The sequence below is a fragment of the Arvicola amphibius genome, chromosome 13 (genome assembly GCF_903992535.2).
Source record: "Arvicola amphibius chromosome 13, mArvAmp1.2, whole genome shotgun sequence".
Lineage (NCBI taxonomy): Eukaryota > Metazoa > Chordata > Mammalia > Rodentia > Cricetidae > Arvicola > Arvicola amphibius.
This window is the reverse complement of record NC_052059.1, coordinates 66,259,639-66,274,853: the sequence shown is the minus strand read 5'-3', so window position 1 is coordinate 66,274,853 and position 15,215 is coordinate 66,259,639. Positions and strand designations below refer to the sequence as shown.

Sequence of the window (15,215 nt, the reverse complement as noted above, 5' to 3'; positions counted from 1 at the left end):
GGCTCTGATGCAGTCATGGTCTCTGTTGATGTCCATGGCTTTTGATGCCACAGAGTTGGCCCCCACCCCCTCACTGACTGTAATACCAGGGAGAACTGATCCTGCCCCTTACCAGCTGAGCACCCAGGAGAGAGGATCCTCTCTCTGACTCTAGTCACAGAACCAGGGGTGAACTGACCCTGAGGGCATGGGAATGCGAGAGCAGTTACACCCTCTCACATGCCCTGAGATTCCCTCCTCCCCTCACCCTTTGCAAGCTGAAGCAGGTGGGGACCTGACCCAACCCCTCCTCAGCTGCAGCACTCAGGAAAGCAGGCCCTGCACCCTTCCCATGCAGTTCAACTGCTCCAACTCTGTTGGCGGAGGTGTGGATGACACTGGGAGAGCTGTCCCCATTACTCATCTGTCTAGTGGTGGCGTTGGTGGGGGAGAGATGCCCTCCTCCCGCCCCACCCGTCAACCTATGAGGCAGGTGGGAGAGCTGACCCTGAGGTCATAAGAGCAGGAGAGCTGTCCCTGCCCCTCATCAACTGCCACACTCTGTAGTGCAGCCCCTAAAGCTAACCAGGGCAACAGAGTAGAGCTGGCCCTGAAGGTGTAGGTGTGGGAGAACAGACCCGGAGGACGTAGAATAGGAGAACTGGCCCCGCCCCTTTCTCCTGGTTGTAAGGGGTGAACGAGCCAGAGCAATGCTAGGGAGTTAATCCTGGTGGTGAAGATGGGAAAACTGGAGAACTGACCAGCTCTGCAACTACCCAGGCCCAGAACCAGCGTTATGTGTTGGTCCTCCCCAACATCAAGCCCATCTGTGATCTGCTGGAGCATGTGCGGGAGGGGTCAATCCTGTGGACACAGGGCAGCAATGGGATGTCCAGGAAGAGTTCCAGTGAGGGCTCAGTGTCGATGGTGTAACAGAGACCAGGGGCCTTGAAGCAGACAACAATTCTGTGTGATAAACGCCTGCATATAAAAATGTATGATAAAGAAGTTTACTGTGTGACTCTCTGTGTCACGCTGCAGCTTCTACGACAAGATTTTTTTTCCTTTCTTTTCTGTTTTTATACCTATTTTCTCTTAAATTTTATTTTGTTTTATTTGAGGGGGCAGGTGAGATCAGAAACCATGATGTAAAAGACAATAATAATAATAATAATAATAATAATAATAATAATAATAATGAGTTACTAGGAAGATACTTGCTAAAAAACATAAAGGAACACTTAAGGAACTGGATGGTGTATCAAGACTGTTCAAACCAAAATTTCTAATAAATTGTGTTAAAATATTTTATATTGATATTTTTAAAAGAGCATAAGACTCAGACCCCCAAAAGAATTCCAAATAGAATAAAACAAAACAAATTTAAAACTCAAAACTACAAAACTTTTCTAACATCTAACACACTTCAATACAGGAAATAGTCTGGAGAGTTTTGGAGTTGGGAGAAGAATTCTTAGAAGTAGTAAAAACATTACCACAAAGACAGTATTAATAAATTTAATTGCTTTAATATGTAAACACCATATGGAAATTCTACTATAAGAACCCCTAAAATATACACAAATGTAAAAAAAGGCAGAATTCTGCCCCTGTTGTTGGGATCTGAGGTAGACCTTGATTGTATTTCCCCAAGGGAAATAATTCTAACTACAATATGGAATGAGTATTATTTTAATTTGCTCTTCGCAGGAGTGTCAATTAATATGATCACTTTGGAATATAAGGACATGGCAACAGGAAGTTTCCCGTGATGTCCCCTGGGGAGCAAGACCTCTGTGCATTTCTGTCAGCTTTGCTTAGCCATTTTCCAATTATCCTCTCGTGTACATTAAATAATACCGTGAGGATGTCAGAAGTGCCTTCGGATTTCTCTGGGTAACAAAGACAGGAAAATAAGAGCATGGGAAGTCCAGCTTTTGGAAGAACTGGATAGTGATATAAACACGAAACATCTTGAGGCTGTTCCAAAACTGCCACCATCTGTGTCTTGAGACAGAAGGGCCTGGATGCCAGGTGCGTTGCTGTCCTCATTTGGACCCCAGTGACTGAAGCCGTGGCCACACTCTCCTTCCCTCGCGCCATCTCCGGCTTATAGCTGTGTTCAGTGATGATGAACAAGGCGGTGAGTCTGAAGGACTTCATTCAATTGAAGGGGAAAACGATGTCCGGCCTCCTTACGTGTGCAAGAGTGTTACACACACAAACAAAATAGTCTCCACTAGAGGAAGTGAACACCAAAGAAGCTGCCAACTCGTGCTGATGAGGCTGTGTTTGTTCATTCTCTGACTGATGGTGAATGAGCTGACAAGATTCTAATTCAAGATGATCACATGAGAACGAAGACAACATTGTTAAAGTCACAGAGAAAGGTGCCTCCAAGCCAGATGGAAAATGAATGAAAGGGCTATCAAAAGAGAAGAGTGGTACGCATGTATGACAATCTTGTTCTCAGACAATAGTCATTGTTTATGAACAGTCCAGTAGGGAAGGGTTGCTTCTAAAAGGCTTTGGTGGGGGCTTGAGAGGTGGTCCTCTCAAGATGTAAAGATGGCCACTCTGGGTTCAGTCCTCAGAGGATCTCAGTTCAGTTCCCAGAACACAAAAGAGGCAGTTCGCAACTGCGGGAAACTCCAGACCCAGGGGATCTGATGCCCCCTTCTGACCTTCATAGGCACTGCATGCATGAAGGCACATATACACATAAGTAAAAAATGTTAACAGTAAGTAAATAAAAATAAAGCAAACAAAAATGTCATGTAATAGGATGACTCTTCATGCCTAGGGGACACTTTCATGGTCTCTCAGCTGTTCCTGTTGTTTCTTCTCATCTGAAAGTACAGACAACAGTGAGCTTTTTAAATGTGTGTGTTTGCCCATGTGTGTATATGTGTACCCTCAGGTTTGTATGTGTATGTACACTCGTGTGTATATGCGTATGCTTGTATATTTGTGTGTATGTATGTATGTATGTGTGCACTCATGTATATGTATGTGTGTACCCTTGTGTTCATGTATGTGCAAGTGTACACTCATGTGTGCATATGTGTGACTGTGTACACTGATATTTGTATGTGTGTATATGTTATACTCATGTGTGCAAATGTGTATGTATATGTGTATTGTGTACACTCATGAATGTATATGTATATGTATATGTATATGTATATGTATGTATATATACACTAGTGTGTATGTGTACATGCATCAACATTCATGTTTATATGTGTGTACATTCATGTGTGTGTGGTTGGCATGTGTGAGTGATGGTGTGTATGTGGAAGTCACAGGAAAACTTGGAAAAGTCTATTATCTCTTTTTACCATAAGAGTGCTGGGGGTTGAAATCAGCATGTCAGGTTCATATAGCAAGCATCCTTGACCTTCTGAGCCATCTTGCTGACCCAACCTTTTAATGAACATGCAGCTTCATAGGCAGGGAATGTGTCATGCTGCTGCAAAGCCATTATGATGCTTGGAAGGAGAGGCATCCCACATTTTCTTCTCTGTGAAGTACTCGGTGTACGTAAGCATAAGAGCATCATTGCCGAGCGATGGCAGACACATCAGGAACAACGGGAATGCCACAAACTGCCCACACAGTGAATGGCCAGCAATGCCTTTGCTTTCTGGTGGCACATGTGCTTAAGCATGTTTTATGCACAAAATTGCTTTAAGTGAGGTATAAAATACCTTCAGACTGTGCATATTAAGTGTACATAAAACATAAATTTTGTGTTTAGACAAAATTCTCAAAGCTGGAGCATCTGACTTGCTCTGAAAGAATTACTGAGCAAAGTACCAAATTTCCCATTGAGCAAATAGAAAAACACTCATTAAACTTAAGAACTAGGTGAGGAAAAGGGTGGGAAGATAGCTCAGGTAGTACAAGAATGGAAAACTAAGTTTGATGCCCAGAACTGGAATTTAAACGACTGGACGTGATGCTACCTTTGTCATTCCAGCGTGGGGAGGAGAAAACACTTGCATCTCTAGGGTTCGCTGGCCTGTTAACCTAAGTTACTTTGTAAGTTGCAAGCCCATGAGACATCCTTTAGTGTGCAATGCCTGACCATCAACATCTAAGGTCTGGTCTCCACATGCATGACCAAAGAGAACCACACACAGATGCTTCTGCACACACATGAACAAGCACAATATACAAACGCACAGACACACGAGAGAGAGAGAGAGAGAGAGAGAGAGAGAGAGAGAGAGAGAGAGAGAGAGAGAGAGAGCTCAGGAAATGTCTCTGAAGAGCAGACAGAAAGAATGTAAGAGCCAGATAAGGGCCAGAGCGCAGTGAAGCACTGTTTCCTGGGCATGACATGGCTGTTGTACATTTGAACTCACAGAAATTGTAGCTAACCTCACAAGACCAGCATCAGAATGAGCCAACCAACATCCCAGCATTGATGGAGGAGGAGTATATGAGACTCCACCCTAGCTGAGGAGCTACTGACAGTTAACAACTCCTGGGTCATAGTGAGAATATTTTTTCTTGAGGGGGTGTAACCTCCAGTCCATGAATTAATAAATAAACCCACATCCATGCTCATGCAAGCAACTCTATGAAGTCTAGTGAACTATTAAAAACTAAAACACAGAGACAGTACGGAGAAGATGGGCACTAAGTATAATCGGAACATTATATGCATTTATGAAGTCCTCAAAGAATAAATAAAAAGTTCTAAAGTTAACTGCAGAATAGTAATCATGAGTTCATAGCATAAAACCTGCTGTCCATCTATCAACCTTCTCTTGGGCACAAAATTCACATTGCCTTACACAGTATGAGGTAAGTCTCAGTGGTGCTGGGATGTGGATTACTTTAATTTGTAGGGGGCGTTCCCCCACTAAGTGTATGCAATCTTAGTGTTTAAAGATGATACTGGGAGCTGGGCAAGGATAGCGACTTAGTTCAGATTCCCAGCATCCACATTAAAAGACAAAGATAAACCGCACTACCAAAACAGGCGTGTTTGTGGTTGTCTGTCTTTAACCTCAGCACTAGGGTACAGAGATCAGGAGGATTCTGGAGGCAATTGGCCAGCCACTGTAGTTGGAACAGTCAGCCCCGGGATGAGGGAGAGAGCCTGTCTCAAAAGAAAACAAGGCAGCGAAGCAACTGTGGAAGACAGCCTGGTATTAACCTCTAGTCTCCATGTGCATCCACACAAGCAGGTAAGCAAATCAATTCCCATACATGAACACACACACACACACACACACACACACACACATACACACACACACACACACACACACGCGCGCGCACACACACACACACAAAGAAAATGAGAAACTAATATAGCTGAAAAAGCTAAAAGGCTGTGTTTAGCTCTGAATGCTGGCTATCAACTGAATTCAAGGGAGTGTGCCGGTAGGAGTGTCTGAAACTGACAATGGATGTGGAAAGATCTGAGAGGTTGTTTCCAAGGAAACTTAGTAATGAAGTCCCAGACCATCATCTTTGTCAGAAAGAAGAAAGGAGGGTGGGGTTTCTGTCTGTGCTATGAGAAGATTAAAAGGGGGAAGTGAATGGAATTTTACTTTAATAACAAAGTAAACAGCTTTGTTCAAAACAACAAGGACCCTGCAGCTATTGAGTCTCAGCAGACAGAGCCAGCCGAGGGCTGCACTCACTGCCCAGATAAGTGCTTGCCAAGAGTGAAAGTATCAGCAAAAGGAAACGTATGCTAGTCTAAAAGAAAATTAATTTCACGCAGGGTATCACTGCAAACAAATTATCATGTCTGATAACACAGTCTTTGTAAGTCAGAGCACGAAGATAACGCTCAAGTTCAAAGACTCGCCATTTACTTTGCCCTTAGTGGGCTGTTTACCCTGAACCCAGGAGGAATAATTAAGGATGTTTCCCGTGCTGCTTCTGATATTAATTAGAGCTGACCAGGGAGACCCGATAGGAGAACAATAGCGGTACAGCCAGTCAGATAGGCGTGCAGACTCACGTGCCTTGCTGCTTATGGCAAGTCAGCTAAGGAGTCTGTCTGGGACAGATCTGATTTTCACTGGCTAGAAGAACGCAAAGTGCATCTATCCCGTTAACAATCAGTCGGCAAAAACCGGAAAGGAGACAAATGAACGTTCAAGCGCAGAGGGACGCGGCTCAGTAGGGTAACCAGCACCTTTGGTGGGAGCCGCCTGCTTGTGCATATCTGATCACCATTGTTTGGTCACTCAGATGTGATTGTTTTTGCTTTTGGATGTATTCAGGAAGAATGTGGAGTTGACGAAACACTCAGGAATGAAGGCTTCGGCTGTGTGTTCTCACTCCCAGCCATTACTCATCTCTCTAGTGAGGTTTGAGGGCAGCTATGTGACGCCTGGGTCTCCCTGTTTCATCTTTAAAATGGGAACAGTAGGGCCACAGAATCTACCAGGGCATTTTTGAAGCTACCTAATGAGTGTAAGGATATTTCAAAACAAATAAAGCAATGAGGACATCTATGTGTATAATCTTTTTCTCATTCTGAAAATATTTTTGTCATACAAAACAATGAATTTCAACATAGCATTTTTATACAAATGCATCTTGTCAATAAAAGTTAGAAAATTTTTTTCTAAGAAAGAAAAACATTTCTTGGGAATGAATTTTCGCATTAGAATAAATCTTTTTTCGCTTGGTGGTCCTAGAAGATCTGAAAGCAAATCCTGGCAGGAGATCATTTTTCCAGGTTCCCTCTGGTTCTGTGACTTCATCATGCTGAATTCTGAGGGACTATCTGTGTGTATCTGCTCAAACATGGACACTGTTCTCATCTTCAAACATCAGCAATGTACCACACAGTTCCTGTGCATTTTAGAAATTGGAGTCTGAATGCTGCCTGATGCTTTAATTTACAATTACTATAGTCTTTTCAAACTTCAAGAAATGTTCAAAATTCTTGACCTCAATTAATTTCAGCAAAGAAATCACAGGATCATCTTTCAATTAAAATTTGATTGAAGCTCTTAGTTCTTTGGGAAAGCAACATCGAGGAACTACGTTCAAACATCGCAACAGGCAATAAGAACAACAACAAAAGGCAGCAACAATTGGGCGTTTTCACAAGCAGACACACGGATGGACACGTGGGTGGACACACGGATGGACACGTGGGTGGACACACGGATGGACACGTGGGTGGACACACGGATGGACACGTGGGTGGACACACGGATGGACATGTGGGTGGACACACGGATGGACACGTGGGTGGACACACGGATGGACATGTGGGTGGACACACGGATGGACACGTGGGTGGACACACGGATGGACATGTGGGTGGACACACGGATGGACACATGGGTGGACACACGGATGGACACAAGCACCGATGCTGGCTGCCAGCTTCACAGCTAATATTTCCAGGAGTCAGCATCTGCAGATCATCATAGTTTTTAAAAACTGGTTTCAGCAAGCAAAGGTTGTGCTCTGGTGCGTTGATCGACCACGTAAGCCATTAATATGAGGGTTCACCCTAAACTCAGGAGTAAAGCAAGAAGCCTGTCTGTAGCTGTGTGGGATTGGGATGAATACCTTAGGACTCCTGGCTGATGTCATCACTTCCTGGATGACCAGCCCACCAACATTAAGCAAATGAAACTGGTCCTTTAAGTAAGTATTAATTGTACGCATATCTGGAAAGATGAAAACATGGGATTTTCTGTGGTATTTCCTAATGACAGCTGGAAGGATGATTTTTTCTTTACTTCAGGAAACTAAAACCTTTGGGAGTTTTCAATGTTTAATTTGGACAAAGTCTGTGAAAACATTCAGTATTTATCCTGGTGCCAATTGAAGTGTGTGCTTTGGGCCCTGAGACCCCATTTGGGTCTGAAATGTTAATTTTCCTTTGAGAAGATGTAGTTGTGACAGGGAGCAAAACAGTCACACAGAGACCGTGGAGGAACTGCCTGGAACCCTTGACTGAGGCTTTCACTAAATATCTTCTTTCAAGATCACAATGCTTGGAGAGCCGTGAAAACTGGGAAATTAAGACTTGCCCTGAGTTTGAGGCCCTGGAACAGCTGAGAAAACCATGCTTCTAGAGAGAGACTGGATTGGAGGCTTCATCGATTCCATGAGCTACTGTGTGAGCGCCATATGACGTCTTTCCTGACCCGGAGCCCCATTAAAGAGGGCAGGCTTTGAGGGCAGGAGCGGGAAGTTCGCATTCATAGAGTCACACTTCTTCAGCTGTTCTCAAGAGTGTCTCAAGAACCAGAGAAGTCTCTTCCCTTCTAGGGTGTCTTAGTTAGGGTTTCTATTGCTGTGAAGAGACACCACGATCACAACAACTCTTCTAAATGAAAACATTTATTTGGAACTGACTTTGTTCATTGTCATCGTGGCGGCAAACATGGTGGCAGGGTGCTGAAGAAGTAACTGAGAGTTACTTCTGGATCCACAAGCAGCAGGAAGGAAGAGTGAGCCACTGGGCCTAGCTTGAGCATCTGGAAGCTCAGAGCCCACCTCCAGGGGCACACTTCTCCCAACAAGGCCACACCTCCTCACAGCACCATGCCCTCACCTAAGGGATGCACTGTTTATCCATGACTGTATCAGGGAGTCTTGCAGAAGTGCCTCATCTCTCCGTGTTAAGTTCCTGCCCTCACTGCTGTTTTTCCACAGCTACTTCAGCGTCTTAAGATGGTGCTCTCTCGATGCAGAGAATGATGAAGAGGACTTGAGAAAAGCAACAGTTTAGGCAAGAGAGCCCGATAATTCGGGGGAAGCAGAGCAAGGACATAAAGTAGTCTGGGGATTGCTGTGTGCAAGAAGGCATTTCTTGGCTCTGAGCAATGGAGAAAGTGGTAGGGAAGGAACCCAACTGGGTTATATGCACCTGGACTCTCCCAGCAGAGCTCAGAAAAAAACTCTCTTCTTCATTAAAGAGAATATCCTTATACGGCTCTGCTGGCAACGGAGACCTGGGCCAGCAGAGCTAGCTCCCTGTCCCTGGGAACTCACAACAGCCCTCTGCCTGTAGCTCCATTGTGCTTGTAATTCCCACCATCAGGTTAATGTGAACCATGACAGCCTTCTGAACCAACATCACTTCTCCAGAAAACAACGGCTGGTTTAGTCAAAGAGGTGCATCTTCAAAAGAAAATTTGTATGGAGACCCAATATTCAAAGTATTTAGAAGTACTGTCTGGGATGGTAGCGTGAGACCCACTCACTCCTGTGACCCTGATTTCAAGGCATCATAGAGAGCCCGTAGCTTGTCTGCTACTGAGACCTCTCGCTTATGACTTCTGAACTCATTGTGAGCAACGCCCTGCCAGGCTTCAGTATTCCTGTAGCCTGTATACAAAGCAGCCCACAGATTGTGTCTGTCATTTGCAAATGTGCATCAGGTGCATCTGCGGTGACAGGCTCTGTCCTAGTGGTAGCAATGAGGTGGTAAGTCAGAAAGCTATGATCTCAGACAGGAAAACGGAGTGTGACGCAGCTTCAGCGAAATGAGCAGACAACAATGAAGACACCACCATTGCCATTCCGCCTTCATCTGTCTCCGTTCCCCTCTTCAGCAGTTCTTGAACAGCAAGGCTGGTAATGGAAGAGGGGTCTTGGAGGCATCAGCTCACTGAAGCTGTGCGTACACGTGATTCAGAGGGCCTATGTTGCATGGACAGGAACATGTTTTGGGGTCACAGAAGCCTCTGAATATGGACCTGAGACAATGGAAGGCAACCTTGGGTTAACTTTGGGCAGTAGCAGATCTAAAGCCCATTTATATGATGCATGCCTTGGGAAAAGAGGCATTTGGCCCAAGAAAAGTAAATGTCTTTATCCCAAGTGTGATGGGGATGGGAGTAGAGGGTTACCTAGGTATAAGAACATAATGGGAAAGCCACATTATAGAGTTATTGCATTAGCAACAGAATAGCTTCCATGTATATATTCTGTAAGGCAGAGCTAGGATCCATGAATGAGCATTAAAGGGAAGAATATTTGCTCTCAATACAAAGGACACTTCTGCAATACTTATAGTGTTCCAAGTTTGGAATGGGCTGCCTCGAAAAGGACTGAGTACCCTTACTCACTGGAAACATTTGGATTAGGATTAAATCACCTTTGATTAGGGCAGTTTAAAGAGATCCCTGGGAGCATCTGCTGTGCTCCAGCCATGCTGAAGCTGAAAGGAAAGAAAGGAAAAGCTCATCGTCCTGGAAAAAAAATCACAGCATAGATTGGCGCACAAGCAAACCCTTGTCATAATGTGCGCAAAAAAAGTGGGTCAAATTCTGAGAGTCCAAAGCAAACGGGCTCTCAGTTCTGTTTTAGATTCAAGATTCCCCAGTTCCATACCTTGAAATCTTTCCTTTGGAGGCAGATGAGATCTTTCCTTCTCCTTTTTCAAAGTACTTTTTTTTTACTATACATATTTGTGTGTGAGTGTGCAGAGTGTTTATAAACAGATTACATTTATTATGGTAAAATGTTACTGTTTTTTCATCTGATTAGAGGAAAAGCCTCCTCCCCGCGTTTGTGGGCTCCTTGCCATTTTATCATCTTGAAATGATTCACCTCTCTGTCTGCTCTGTTTTATAAGAACCCTTGGAAGGGAATAATGTAGACCAGAGTTCTAGTGGGGCAGAATTATGTCTTTCACATGGTAGAGAAGAGACACCTACCTGGCCAAAGCTTTGTGTGGGGGCTTTAGTTGAATAGGAAGGACAGAAACAGGCCCAGTTGATGAACTTCAAGATGAACCAAGTTTCACACTTACTGAGCACAGCATAAAAAATTTGCTCGAAAGCACAATCGGTATATGATGATTGGATTCTCTAGTCCTCCATCTTTGGGACAGGAATCCTGTAAGCTCACTTTTAATCTTTCTACAGGGGTGGGGAAACTCCCTTTGTCCTGACCCCCCCCCTGCAAGAGATCACTGAATTAACACTAACAGAAGACCTGGGGCTTCTCTCAGCTTCTGAAGAGCTTCTGGTAGTGACTGCTAGCCAGGTTTTCTATCTACCAGTGCTATCCCCAACTCCTGCAGTCAAGTGTTAATATTCTTTAAACTGTGTCTCCCCTTCTATGCTTCCCTGAAACCGAAAGCAGGTCTATGGAACCAGGAAGGATTTAGAGTTGATACAGAAACGACTCTTTCGGACTCTTTCGGGAAAATTGCTCCTTACTCCCCTCACCATGTGACAAAATACACAGGAGAAGCAACTTATGGGAGAAGGTTTTATTTAGGCTGTGTTACAGGGAATACAAGTCTGCCATGGCAGGGAAGACAGGCAAGATGGTGTAGGTGGTATGACTGCTTTGTATCTTGGACGATCAGGAAGCAAAGAGGTCAGACCAAAGTCAGAAGCGGATTGCACCTTCCAGGCCTGTACCCTCAGCAACACACCTCTGCTAGTGAGAAGCTTTTGTATCCCGATAAACTTCTCCATCGACACAATAATCCAAATCAGACCAAATCAAACTGAACAGAAAAAAAGCCCAGGTTTGATGGGTACCAAGGCTCTCAGGCCTTCCAGCCCCTTAGAGAGGAGACGAGGGAGGAAGACCCAAAAACCACATTTTTTTCCCTCTGGGGAACTATTTAATACCCTGTGGGAGTGGTCTTGAGCATCTATGAGGAGGGGTCATCGTAGGGCTTTCTCAGAGGTGGTGTCTGGACTGAGGCAACTCTCAGGAGACTTGGCTTGGGATGAAACTTCCACCGGAATATTCCAGACTCTGGATATATGGATGCCAGGGGCTGTGGAGTGGCCTTAACCCAAACAGCCAGCTAGTCTACAATACCAAATGTGCCGTGAAGGTCCCCAAACAGTATCACCATCTGGGGACCAGATCTTCAACTACATGAGCCTGATGAGGCATTTCATATCCAAAGCAGAGCAATGACTTCCCTTCTGCTTGGGCATTTGCTTTCCATTTTCTTCAGTGGTCCAGGTATGGGAACATGCACCATCTCTAATTTATAATCTAGTTTAGAGATCACAATTTTATAAGAGTCTTCTTCCCAGCAACCATGATAGAATGTTCTTAGAAATGCAGGAGAGCTGAGATTGACATTATCCATTTCAATAACTGTCCATACACACCAGTGAATATAGAGGTAGCACCATCTGTGGTGGCTTGAAAGAAAACGGCCCCAGGGGTGTAGCCTTTGTGGAGGAAGTGTGTCATTGTGGAGGCAGGCTTTGAGGTCTCATATGCTCAAGCCACACCCGTTGATTCAGTCTAATTCCTGTTGCCTGAATATTGACATGTAGTAGCTACGCCTCCAACACCAGGTATACCTGCATGCTGTCATGTCCCTCCATGATGATAATGGACTGAACCTTTGAACTGTAAACTAGCCACCAAACTTAATTTTTTTGTAAGAGTTGCTGTGGTCATGGTATCTCTTCACATCAATAGAAACTCTAAGACCATATCCCTACTAAAACTAGATTCAGTAAAGAGATTGGGTAAGGAGTTAACCAGGTTAGGATGAAACTGGCTTGGCAGGTGACAGTGATCCTCAGAAGAAATAATTCAATAGTGCCATAAATTATTCACCCCTTATGGCCAAATGTGAGTCTAGCAGAAGGCTCCCAAGGGCTCTAGAAAGAAATGCACATGGTACTAACAGAAACTGAATAAATACTTGAAATGTTAATTGAGAGCTCTTATTTCTAACAAGAATGAAGTAGGAAGTAATAAGTCTCAACACAGCAGTTAAAAGAGCCAGAGAATGTGGAACACAAAGGTGTAATTTATTTTTATACTGTATAAAATGTATACTTACATATAAATACTTTAGAATATATTTTGTTTATATTAACATTATGATGCATTATATTTACACTGATCATTCACAATTTTTTATTTTTAAATGTTCATACTTGCTAAAGTTTCTAATGTCAAAATCAAAGCATTCAGCATTTTAAAATCTTTTTTTTGGAGGTGCATCTTTAATAATCAAGTACAGTGAGGAGAAGGGAGAGGAAGGGAGCAGCTACGCGAGCTGCTGCTTGGTGGCAGCCTTGTTGGCCAGGTCCTTGGCCTTCTCTGTAGCTGCCAGTACCATCTTTCTCCCTTGCTTTTTCTTTGGCCTCTTTGACTGTCTCAACGAGTGTTCTGGAAGGAGCCTCCCCTTGTAGCTTGGCCATGATGTACTCAAAGCCCTTCATCGTCTTGGTCACATTGCTTTTGAACTGGGCAAGGCCAAATTTCTGGACAGCTCGAGACACACCAAATAAGCCGGAGGAGACCCAGGCTTCCCGCCGGATTTCGGTCCAGCCGCTGTTGTCAGAGTTCACACAGTAAACACATCGTTCCTCCACCACCATCAGCCGTGCGTGGTTGATGTTCCAGGTGAAGGTGGTTATGGTCTGGTTCTGTGGGTCCACAACAGAGTCCTCCAGGATGTACACCGAGTGAGCAACGTTGGCAGGAAAAAGTCGCTCTTCTCAACGTGGCATCCTGTTGGTCTAGGTCAGGAGTCTCCGAGACAGAAGGTTCTGGTCAGGGGTCACCTCCCGGTGTACTATGTCTTCCGTTAAAACATGTTTGCTATAGGGATTCGGTTACCATTGCCAGAAGGCAGCGAACACTTGGTCCCGGGAACTTCGGAGCACGCTCTGGCCCAGGAAATACTTCACCATCGTCCCGACCCAGACGGGCTCAGCACCTATGCAGTATCAGGGTGAAGAGTCCGGGGGTGGGAGGCACGTGGATCCGCGCACGCCCGCCTGGCTTGCAGCTCAGTCACCGCTGTGCCGCACCCAAGTCCCTACGGCGGCGCCAAGAGGGACTATAAGATTGCACAGCATTTTGAAATCTTTGGTGACATATATGTACAGAGTGGGAAATTATTTCTTACACAAAGGCAGCAGCACTTCTTAACCTGTGGGTCACGAACCCTTTGGGGAACCAAATGACCCTTTCATGGGGTTACTTAAGATCATCAGAACACACAGATATTTACAGTATGATTTACAACAGTGCAATGATGATGCGAGCGGGTGCGTCCCACTGCCTGGCTAGCTTTACCCGAAATAATTACACAGAAGCTGTATTCCATTTAAAACACTGCCTGGCCCATTAGTTCTAACCTCTTATTGGCTAGCTCTTACATATTGATTCAACCCATTTCTAATAATCCGTATCGTCACTTGACTGTGGCTTACAGGGATGAGTCTAACCGGCATCCGTCTCGGAGAGGAGAACCATGGCATCTGCCACACTGCCTTCTACCCAGCATCCTGCTCTGTCTACTCCGCCTACCTAATTTTTTGCCCTATCAAAAAGCCAAGGCAATTTCTTTATTTAACCAATGAAATCAACACAAAACAGAAGACCCTCCTACATCACAACAGTAACAAAATTACGGTTATGAAATAGCAATAAAAATAATTTTATGGTTGCGGTCACCACAATGAGGAACTGTATTAAAGGGTCACACCATTAGGAGGTTGAGAACCACTGACTTAAGAAGACACTACCAGCTTGTCAAACATTAGTGTCCGCTTTCTCTCTCATTTTGGTGAGCCTCTTTATTTTCACTTTGGTTTTTGTGCTCTTTTTGTAGGTGATTTTACTGCTCAGAATGTTCCCAAAGACAAGTCTAAAGTGCTGGCTAACATTCCTAAATCCAAGTAGGCTCTGTGTACTTCAATAAAAAACGTAGAGCTATTCAACAAGCTTTATCTGGTTAGGAGTTATAGTAATGCTGGTATACCTGCAAGTTCAAAACAAAACAGTCAAGAGCATATATAAATGTATGGTTCTACATTTCCCAAGAGTAGAGATCTGGTATTCTTTGATCTACAGTTCCTGGTGACTTTGCGGAACGAAAATACTTCACATAATGAAAACTGACCCTTTGCATATGTGATTTTTACCTACGTACACAACTGCTTTATATTTTCATATCTATTTTGTGTGGTCTTCTTTATCATTGTATGTACTATGTGGTTTGGGGATATTGGGTAGATGTGGTTGGTGCCCAAAGGACTGGGTGAACTAAAGGAAGGAGAAGCGGGTCCTCCTGGGAGAGCAGCTCCTTTTGATCATATTCTTAACTAAGGGGAGTTGTTAAGGGTAATGACTGAAGGTTGAACTGGAGGAATGGATGGAGACTAGAAAGTCTTTTGGTGGTTCTGCAAAGGTGGTGTAGAGAGCAGAAACTCGGCAGCTGTACATCAGAGTTCATTTTCTGAATCCCTGTGTGGGAGGCTGGAAACCTTCAGACAAAC

The 15,215-nt window shown here is 44.2% G+C and overlaps 1 pseudogene; it reads right to left on the bottom strand.

Moving 5' to 3' along the window:
* Positions 1 to 12,973: 12,973 nt before the first annotated feature.
* On the bottom strand, positions 12,974 to 13,622 carry LOC119799873 (annotated as a pseudogene).
* Positions 13,623 to 15,215: the final 1,593 nt, after the last annotated feature.